Source organism: Neoarius graeffei, chromosome 13 (genome assembly GCF_027579695.1).
Source record: "Neoarius graeffei isolate fNeoGra1 chromosome 13, fNeoGra1.pri, whole genome shotgun sequence".
NCBI lineage: Eukaryota > Metazoa > Chordata > Actinopteri > Siluriformes > Ariidae > Neoarius > Neoarius graeffei.
In genome coordinates, this window is record NC_083581.1 from 9,744,625 (window position 1) to 9,754,999 (window position 10,375).

A 10,375-nucleotide genomic window follows, 5' to 3' on the forward strand; every position below is an offset into this window, starting at 1 on the left:
CTTCTGTATTGGAAGTCACAAAATGGGCTCAGGAATATTTCCAGAGAACATTATCTGTGAACACAATTGACCGTGCCATCTGCCGTTGCCAGCTAAAACTCTATGCAGGGTTCCTACGCAGTATGGAAAAGTATGGAATTTGATTTTAGTATTTTCCAGGTCTGGAAAAGTATGGAAAATGGAAATTAGGGTATGAAGAAATATTTGTGTTTCCAGACCTTTGCCGCTACATAGTAAAATGAAGCTCAACATTCCGACATTCAGTTGAATTTTGCCAAAGAAATGTGTTGAAATGCGGAGGGAGGGAAACGGGTGTTCTGTTGTACTGGCATGCGCTCCGCCACACCCCCTGAACCTGCTTGCTTCTTGCAAGACTTTGGACAAGACGCAGGAAAACCCCCTGCTACAAAACGCCTCTTGAACACGCATGAACACACATCATAGCTCCAGTCAGTGTAAAAATGCTTATGGCTTATTTGGCAGTGTTGCCAGAATTTGCTAGAAAAATAAGGCACATGGACCCTGAAAACAAGCGACCCAAGACAAAAAAAACTGCCAACAAAAATATGAAGGCTGTGTACGCAAACATACATATAAACAAGTTACAACTCTGAATCACCATCCCCAAAACCCGCGACTTCTGATTTTTTTTTTTAAGCCACAAAAAAGCAAGCCCAAAGCCGCTTATAACAAGAATAGGCAACCCACGTACGTAGATCAACGTAGGCTACGTTAGGCATAGCCTACTACCAGAGAGAGGAATGTAAACTCGGCAATGGGTAAATGCACGTTTTCTGATGGATGGCTATCCAAACCAGAATACACAGCTTGGCTGAGAAAAGATCCCAAATGGCAAAGTAAGGCTAAATGCAAGCTTTGTATAAAATCATTTGATATTTCCAACATAGGGATGGCGGCGATTTTAAGTCACATGAAGGGGAAGAAGCACCAGCGCTTGGTCACAGCATCATCGTCGAAAGTTTCAACTTCTTTTTTTACTCAGTTGAAAGTGGGGCCAAGAACAGAAACGCCAAGCAATGCACTCCTTCAGGCAACAAATGATGAACGGTGAGAATTTTATCTTATTATTCTAACAGCTACTATTCTTCAAGTGCGTAGTAAATATTTATTGAACATCTATCAGCAAACTTGAGCTCATTCTGGCTAACATTCCCTGGGAAACTATCCAGTGAAAACTGCCCATAAAATAAGTAACACAAGGTTATGTTGTAGATATTATATCGTCATTGCAAGTCGGGATGTGCTCTATCTGCATTGCAGTCAGGGGCGTGTTTAGCCTATTTTTGGGGGTGCTCAAGCACCCCCAAAAACGAGCTCAGCACCCCCTAGCTCAGCACCCTCAAAAACACTGCTTTTGGACGTAATTTTCAGAAATAAGTGCCCTTGCGCACTGCGCAATGAATGTGTGTGCGGGCGTGTGTGTGTTCTTGAATTCATATTACGTGATAGTTCTATGAGCAGTAAAATCCCTCTCCTCCTTGCGTCCCCTCTGATTGGGTTGCCTGCCCGCTCGAGTGCTTGCTATGACATGGTGTTTTTTTTAACTGGATTCCACGCCGATGAGGAACTCGAAGTAGCACCTGAGTATTACTGGCATAGCGAGATGTGAAGGTACGGACTGGAGTTACAATTGTTAAACACAATAATATGCATAATGCAATATCGATGTTCCCTGGTCTATGAACAGAATGATAAAAACGACATTTATCATCCATATCGAGATACTTTTGTGCAGAGCTGTACATGTGCTACGGTGCTAGACCACCGTGTGTTAGTCAATTTTATTTAATGTAACATAGTGTTTACGTTTGCTTATCATTCTTATCATGCTTATCAACAAAAAATATAAACTAATGTAAACTAATGTAAAATCATAATACACACTATTATTACACAATACACAATAACACATTAATTAACAATTACCACTGTTCAAAATGAATAGCTCCAACATTAGTAGTAGGTCTTGTTTAGTTAAAAATATAACATAAATATTTGTGTCAGTGGTTGTAAATGTGTAGATATCATAGTTTATTGGGTCAGCTTCTGTTAAAACATTGCATAAGTCTAGTCTTGTCTAGTCTAGTCTTCTTGTCTAGTTAAGTCTAGTCTACTGTAAATGCGGAATAAACGTGGAAACACTGTCGTTCAAGCCAGGTGCCTCTGTCAGCTCTGGGGGCTAAGCACCCCCAAAGATCAGATGCTAGAATCGCCCCTGATTGCAGTGGCAACAATGGAGACATATCAAATAAAGTCAGTTGATTAACAGTTGCTAGCGTCCTAGCCTAACGTTGCCTAGTGTCGTCTTAGCCTAACTAAATACAATGATCTATCGCCACCCACTGGGGTCAGTGCGTAAGTTCACCTTTCTGTTGGTCACATAGACTGTATACAATAGACTATGGTTGGTCAGAATGAAATTAAGTGAGATAAATGAAGGTTTAAGTGTACAGCATTTGCAAAATTAAATTTTGAATTGGTGAAAAAATAAATGTTATTCATGTTATCTATTGGCCTATGTTGCAAGTTGCAATTAGGCTATGAGCACAGAGTAGTGTTAATATAGGCAAACTCTGAATGTAAAGTTGCAGTGATATTTATATTGTAGCAGTTTATTTAGAAAGGAATTTACAGAAGATATATACGTAATTGTGATTATCAAGTATGAGTATGTGACAACACATCATGTAAAAACACCACATTACATAATAACCTGAAAAAATGTAATACATTTTCACTCATCATGTAATAATATGCACATTTTGTAATATGTGTGTGTGTGTGTGTGTGTGTGTGTGTGTGTTAAATATTTGTTGAATGTGAAGGGTTGCAATTGATTATTAACTTGTGTTATTGTTGTATTTTAGAGCCACAGCTACATCCTGTAGCTCAATGAGGACCTTTGCGATTGGATCTGAGGTTCTGTCTGCGGAAGTGTTGTGGGTACTTGATGTTATGGAAAAGCACGGCTCCTTCAACAGCTGCTCGGGGAAGAGTGACCTTTTTCATCTTATGTTTCCAGACAGCAACATTGCCTCAAAATTCAGCTGTGGAGATGACAAAGCAGCTTACTTGACAACCTTTGGTATTGCACCACATTTCTCATCTTTACTTTTGTCCAAAGTTAAATCTGCTACTGACTATGTTTTACTTTTTGATGAGAGTTTGAACCGTCCACTCCAAGCGAAACAGCTTGATGTGCATGTAAGGTTTTGGGATGGAGACTTTGTCAGGTCAAGATACTTGGACTCTCATTTTCTTGGGCATGCATATGCTGCAGACCTCCACTCACAACTAAGGGCCAGCTGCAACAGTGTTGGAATACACAGTCTTTTACAGATATCAATGGATGGTCCAAATGTAAATTGGAAATTGTTTGACACGCTCTCTAAGGACTTGGAAGAGGAGACTGGGTCCAAGCTCCTCAACATAGGGAGTTGTGGGCTACATATACTGCATAATGCATTTCAAGCTGGCAGCTATGCAACAACTTGGGACATTGAACACACTCTTAACAGTCTTTATTGGCTTTTTAAGGACTCCCCAGCCAGACGTGAGGATTACACCTCAGTAACAGGTTCAGCTGTCTTCCCCCTGAAATACTGTAAACATAGATGGCTAGAAAATGTTCCAGTCCTTGAAAGAGCCATTACGATATGGCCACAAATTCAGGCATATGTAGCTGCGGTGAATGCTTCAAAAGTGTCACACCCAAAGAACAAGTCCTTTGAGTCTGTGATGAAGGCTTGCACCGACCCTTTGTTTCTAGTCAGAGCCAATATCTTTCTATCAATTGCGCAAGAGTGTCATCCTTTCCTTTTAAAATATCAAGCCGATAAGCCTATGCTGCCTTTCCTGGCTGACGATCTTTTCACCACAGTGAAGCATCTTCTCCAGAGGTTTGTCACAGATGACACTCTTGAGAGAGTGAACAGCCCCATGAAGCTCGTCTCTGAGGACTTTAAAGATGTAGCAAATCACAAGGACACCTCGCGGATCAACATAGGATTTGTTGCAGACAAACAACTGAAAGACATGAAGATTAGAAAAAAAGTTTCTGAGCAAGATGTCTTTTTGGTCAGAAAAGAAACTAAAGACTTCCTCGTCACAGCAGTGACGAAGCTACTGGAGAAGTGCCCTCTAAGGTACACACTGGTAAGAAACCTTGCATGGCTAGATCCACAGAAGATAAGAGAAAAGCCTGACATTTGTGAAAAGCAACTGAGGCAGTGCCTACATGTAATCTCCAGTGCTGGACACGTCCGAGAGAACCAGTGTGACCAGATCCTTCATCAGTTCAAGGATTTTGTGGTTGTCTGCAAAACGAATGATGATGCCATACAGTGGCCCACTGGTGCCTACTCCAGATTGGACACATTTTTTCATGCACTGCTCTCCAAGGAGCCGGGAATGAAAGATCTGTGGACTCTTGTTCAGAAAGTTCTCCTCCTCTCCCACGGTCAGGCCTCAGTAGAAAGAGGATTTTCCATAAATAAGAACATTGTCACAAATATGAGGGAAAGAACAGTGGTGGCTCAGAGGGTCATAGTAGACCACCTCCATTAAGTGGGTGGGGTAGGTAATGTGACTATGACAAAGGAACTTCTACATTCTGCATCATGTGCAAGGCAACACTACCATGCATTCCTTAATGATGAAAAGAAGAAGGAGCATGGACAACAAGCACTGAAAAGAAAGGCAGCGCAGGATGAACTGGACCAATTGAAGAGAAAAAGAAAGAAGATTCAGACTAACATAAAAGCACTTCTCACATCTGCAGATGAGTTTGCAGTGGAAGCAGAAGCCACTGAGGACATGTCCACCCTGAGCAAATCTAATGCCTTCAGACAAGCAGCGAAAGAAAAAGAGAAGGAATTAGAGAAATGTGACAAAGAAATTGAAAAGAAAACCAATGTAATAAAGAGCTGAGTATTTAGTGTGTGATTTAAGTATGTTTGTGAGTGCATGTGTGAATATGTCTGTTAGCATGTTTTCTTATGAAAGACTATTGTGAGTATTCTGCTCCATCTCCAGTTCCATCACTCAGTTTTCACTGCAACAGAGATTCATTGTGGGTGACAAATCTGTGAGTGCATTTGTGAATGCATGTGTTACCATGTTTTCTTATGAAAGATTATTGTGAGGATTCTGCTCCATCTCTAGTTCCATCACTCAGTTTTCAGTGCTAGAGATTATTTTTCATTGTAAGTGACACATCTGTGAGTGCATGAGTGAATGTGTGTTACCATGTTTTCTTATGAAAGATTATTGTGAGGATTCTGCTCCATCTCTAGTTCCTTCACTTAGTGTTGACTGCAACGGAGATTATTTTCCATTGTAAGTGACAGAATTTTGACTTTTATGCAAGAAAATTGTGCTCATGATCAGAGGTTGAAAAATAAATGTCAACAAAGTTCCTTTATGTGATTGTCAGAGCTCAGTTTGTGTTTTATTCAATATTTTCCTGGGATGTATTACAAAAAAGGTGGATAAGTGGCAAACCTGGCTAAGTAAAGCTAGAGGTAGTGGTAAACCTGGAACTAGAGGAGCCTGAAGTCCTCATTCTGTTAACTGAACAATGCTGTTATTACATTATTATAATTACATTACATTTAGTTGTCGCTTTTATCCAAAGCCACTTACAGTTATTACAGGGTACAACATGGTTACAACCTGGAGCAATGTGGGGTTAAATGCCTTGCTCAAGGGCACTGCAGCCATTACATACTGGTTAGGGTGGCCACGTCTGCCATCTCTTGGTATGTGGACAAAATGTGATCTACAGTGGAACTAACACAGGGCCTTCATAAAACACAATAGTAAACACAAAAAATGCCATAATGACTGTTTTCAAATTAGAAGCTTCAGTAAACTTCTGTGTGTGCACAACATACAGGGTGTCCCAAAAAAATGTATACACACTTTGAATCATTGTGAAGTAGTCTCGTCTCGTCTCGTCTTCTTCCGCTTATCCGGGACCGGGTCGCGGAGGCAGCAGTCTAAGCATGGAAGCCCAAACTTCCCTTTCCCCAGACACCTCGGCCAGCTCCTCGGGAAGAACACCGAGGCGTTCCCAGGCCAGCCGAGAGACATAGTCCCTCCAGCGTGTCCTGGGTCTTCCCCGGGGCCTCCTCCCGGGGGGACATGCCTGGAACACCTCCCCAGGGAGGCGTCCAGGAGGCATCCGAAAAAGATGCCCGAGCCACCTCAGCTGGTTCCTCTCGATGTGGAGGAGCAGCGGCTCTACTCCGAGCTCCTCCCGAGTGACTGTGCTTCTCACCCTATCTCTAAGGGAGCGCCCAGCCACCCTGCGAAGGAAACTCATTTCAGCCGCTTGTATCCGCGATCTTGTTCTTTCTGTCATTACCCAAAGCTCATGACCATAGGTGAGAGTCGGAACGTAGATCGACCGGTAAATTGAGAGCTTCGCCTTTTGGCTCAGCTCCTTCTTCACCACGACGGACCGGTAAAGCGACCGCATCACTGCGGAGGCTGCACCGATCCGCCTGTCGATCTCATGCTCCATCCTTCCCTCACTCGTGAACAAGATCCCGAGATACTTAAACTCCTCCACTTGAGGCAGGACTTCTCCACCAACCTGGAGAGGGCAAGCCACCCTTTTCCGGTCAAGAACCATGGCCTCGGACTTGGAGGTGCTGATTCTCATCCCAGCCGCTTCACACTCGACTGCAAACCGCCCCAGTGCATGCTGAAGGTCCTGGTTTGAAGAAGCCAATAGGACAACATCATCCGCAAAAAGCAGAGATGAAATCCTGTGGTTCCCAAACAGGATTCCTTCCGGCCCCTGGCTGCGCCTAGAAATTCTGTCCATAAAAATTATGAACAGAACCGGTGACAAAGGGCAGCCCTGCCGGAGTCCAACATGCACTGGGAACAGGTCTGACTTACTGCCGGCAATGCGAACCAGACTCCTGCTCCATTCGTACAGGGACCGGACAGCCCTTAGCAAAGAGCCCCGAACCCCATACTCCCGAAGCACCCCCCACAGAATACCACGGGGGACATGGTCGAATGCCTTCTCCAGATCCACAAAGCACATGTGGACTGGTTGGGCAAGCTCCCATGAACCCTCGAGCACCCTATGAAGGGTATAGAGCTGGTCCAGTGTTCCGCGACCAGGACGAAAACCGCATTGTTCCTCCTGGATCCGAGGTTCGACTATTGGTCGAATTCTCCTCTCCAGTACCCTGGAGTAAACTTTCCCTGGGAGGCTGAGAAGTGTGATTCCCCTATAATTGGAGCACACTCTCCGGTCCCCTTTCTTAAAAAGAGGGACCACCACCCCCCAGTCTGCCACTCCAGAGGCACTGTCCCCAACCGCCACGCGATGTTGCAGAGGCGTGTCAACCAAGACAGCCCCACAACATCCAGAGACTTGAGATACTCAGGGCGGATCTCATCCACCCCCGGTGCCTTGCCACCGAGGAGCTTGCAAACCACCTCAGTGACTTCGGCTTGGGTAATGGACGAGTCCACCTCTGAGTCATCAGCCTCAGTCTCCTCAGTGGAAGACATGACGGTGGGATTGAGGAGATCCTCAAAGTATTCCTTCCACCGCCCGACAATGTCCCCAGTCGAGGTCAACAGCTCCCCACCCGCACTGTAAACAGTGTTGGCAGAGTACTGCTTCCCCCTCCTGAGGCGCCGGACGGTTTGCCAGAATTTCTTCGAGGCCGACCGATAGTCCTTCTCCATGGCCTCCCCGAACTCCTCCCAGTTCCGAGTTTTTGCCTCCGCAACTGCCCGAGCTGCAGCACGCCTGGCCTGCCGATACCCATCGGCTGCCTCAGGAGTCCCGGAGGTCAACATGGCCTGATAGGACTCCTTCTTCAGCTTGACGGCATCCCTTACTTCCGGTGTCCACCACCGGGTTCGGGGATTGCCGCCACGACAGGCACCGGAGACCTTGCGGCCACAGCTCCGAACAGCTGCGTCCACAATGGAGGTAGAGAACATGGTCCACTCAGACTCAATGTCCCCCGCCTCCCTCGGAAGCTGGGAAAAGCTCTCCCGGAGGTGGGAGTTAAAGACCTCCCCAACAGAGTGCTCGGCCAGACGTTCCCAGCAGACCCTCACCATACGTTTGGGCCTGCCAGGTCTGTCCAGCTTCCTCCTCCGCCAGCGGATCCAACTCACCACCAGGTGGTGATCAGTTGACAGCTCAGCCCCTCTCTTCACCCGAGTGTCCCAGACATAGGGCCGGAGATCAGATGAAACGACTACAAAGTCGATCATCGACCTCCGACCTAAGGTGGACCTAATTTTGTGTGAAGTAGGTGTTTATTAAAATTCATTTCATTTTCAAGGTGTAATAGAATTTACAGACATCACTTTATTGTTTTATCACTGCCTCTAACTGATGCTTATAGTCTACGCTATGAGACCTGCAACAGTCACTAAAAGTGAATGTCCAAAAATACCAAGAGAATTGAATGTGATTTGCATTGTCAGCAGTGACTGGACCAGAATGGATGTCAGTTTGAGAACAGGCGGTGACTAAATAATAAAATGTCTGTAAATTCTATTACTCTTTGAAAATTACATGGATTTTAATAAACACATACAGTACTTTACAGTGATTAAAAGTGTGTATACATTTTTTTTTCGGGACATCCTGTATGTGCTTGACATCTTCACACACCTGTGTTTTAATGTCGTGAAGTGTGCATCAGATACGTGTGCGTCAGAGTGGCATCCTGTATTTTGTGTAATGTGTATATATATTTATGACAAAAACAGGGCACTGATACAAATTTTAGGCCAAGCTAAATATGGTATGCATTTTGGTGGTATGTCATAATGTGAGTACCTGTTTGATTTTCAAGTAATTATTTTAAATATATGAGTAGTTGTTTGTTCGCTGAAGTCTCCAAACCTGAGAATTTGAGTATGGAAAAAGTCTGGAATTTTAAATTTGAAAATGTGTAGGAACCCTGTCTATAGTTCAAAGAAAAAGCCGTATGTAAACATGATCCAGAAGCGCAGACGTCTTCTCTGGGCCAAGGCTCATTTAAAATGGACTGTGGCAAAGTGGAAAACTGTTCTGTGGTCAGACGAATCAAAATTTGAAGTTCTTTATGGAAATCAGGGACGCCGTGTCATTCGGACTAAAGAGGAGAAAGACGACCCAAGTTGTTATCAGCGCTCAGTTCAGAAGCCTGCATCTCTGATGGTATGGGGTTGCATTAGTGCGTGTGGCATGGGCAGCTTACACATCTGGAAAGACACCATCAATGCTGAAAGGTATATCCAGGTTCTAGAGCAACATATGCTCCCATCCAGACGACGTCTCTTTCAGGGAAGACCTTGCATTTACCAACATGACAATGCCAAACCACATACTGCATCAATTACAGCATCATGGCTGCGTAGAAGAAGGGTCCGGGTACTGAACTGGCCAGCCTGCAGTCCAGATCTTTCACCCATAGAAAACATTTGGCGCATCATAAAACGGAAGATATGACAAAAAAGACCTAAGACAGTTGAACAACTAGAATCCTACATTAGACAAGAATGGGTTAACATTCCTATCCCTAAACTTGAGCAACTTGTCTCCTCAGTCCCCAGACGTTTACAGACTGTTGTAAAGAGAAAAGGGGATGTCTCACAGTGGTAAACATGGCCTTGTCCCAACTTTTTTGAGATGTGTTGTTGTCATGAAATTTAAAATGACCTAATTTTTCTCTTTAAATGATACATTTTCTCAGTTTAAACATTTGGTATGTCATCTATGTTCTATTCTGAATAAAATATGGAATTTTGAAACTTCCACATCATTGCATTCCGTTTTTATTTACAATTTGTACTTTGTCCCAACTTTTTAGGAATCGGAGTTGTAGACCTTTTTTGTATACTTAGTACTTTTTGCACTACTCCTTCACTGCCTTATCTTTTTTCTTTCTATATTTTGCTGTAACAATGTAAATTTCCCCTTGTGGGATAATAAAAGGCTATCTTATCTTACAAGTAAATTGCCAGTAATCAAACATTGGTGAAACTCATCATGTGTTACCTGCCGGTTCTACCTGACTCCTTACTCCCCACAGTTGACACTCAACCACATCCGTGTTGCCACAAACACAGTGACAACACACAGGACTCATCTAGTAGTGATGGGCATGTGCTTGCAGCCAATAGCAACAAGAATACTATAGAGCCACATGCATACTGTGGCAGCGGGGGCATGGCCAAGCAGCAGTCTGTGAATGGAGGGCGGGGTCGGGGAAGGTAAGTGGCTAAGTCATTCCACCTGCTGTCAATTAGTGTGTGTGTGTGTGTCTCTGTTTGTTACAGGGACAGAGCATAAAAGGAGAGAGAGAGAGCAGAGAAAGAG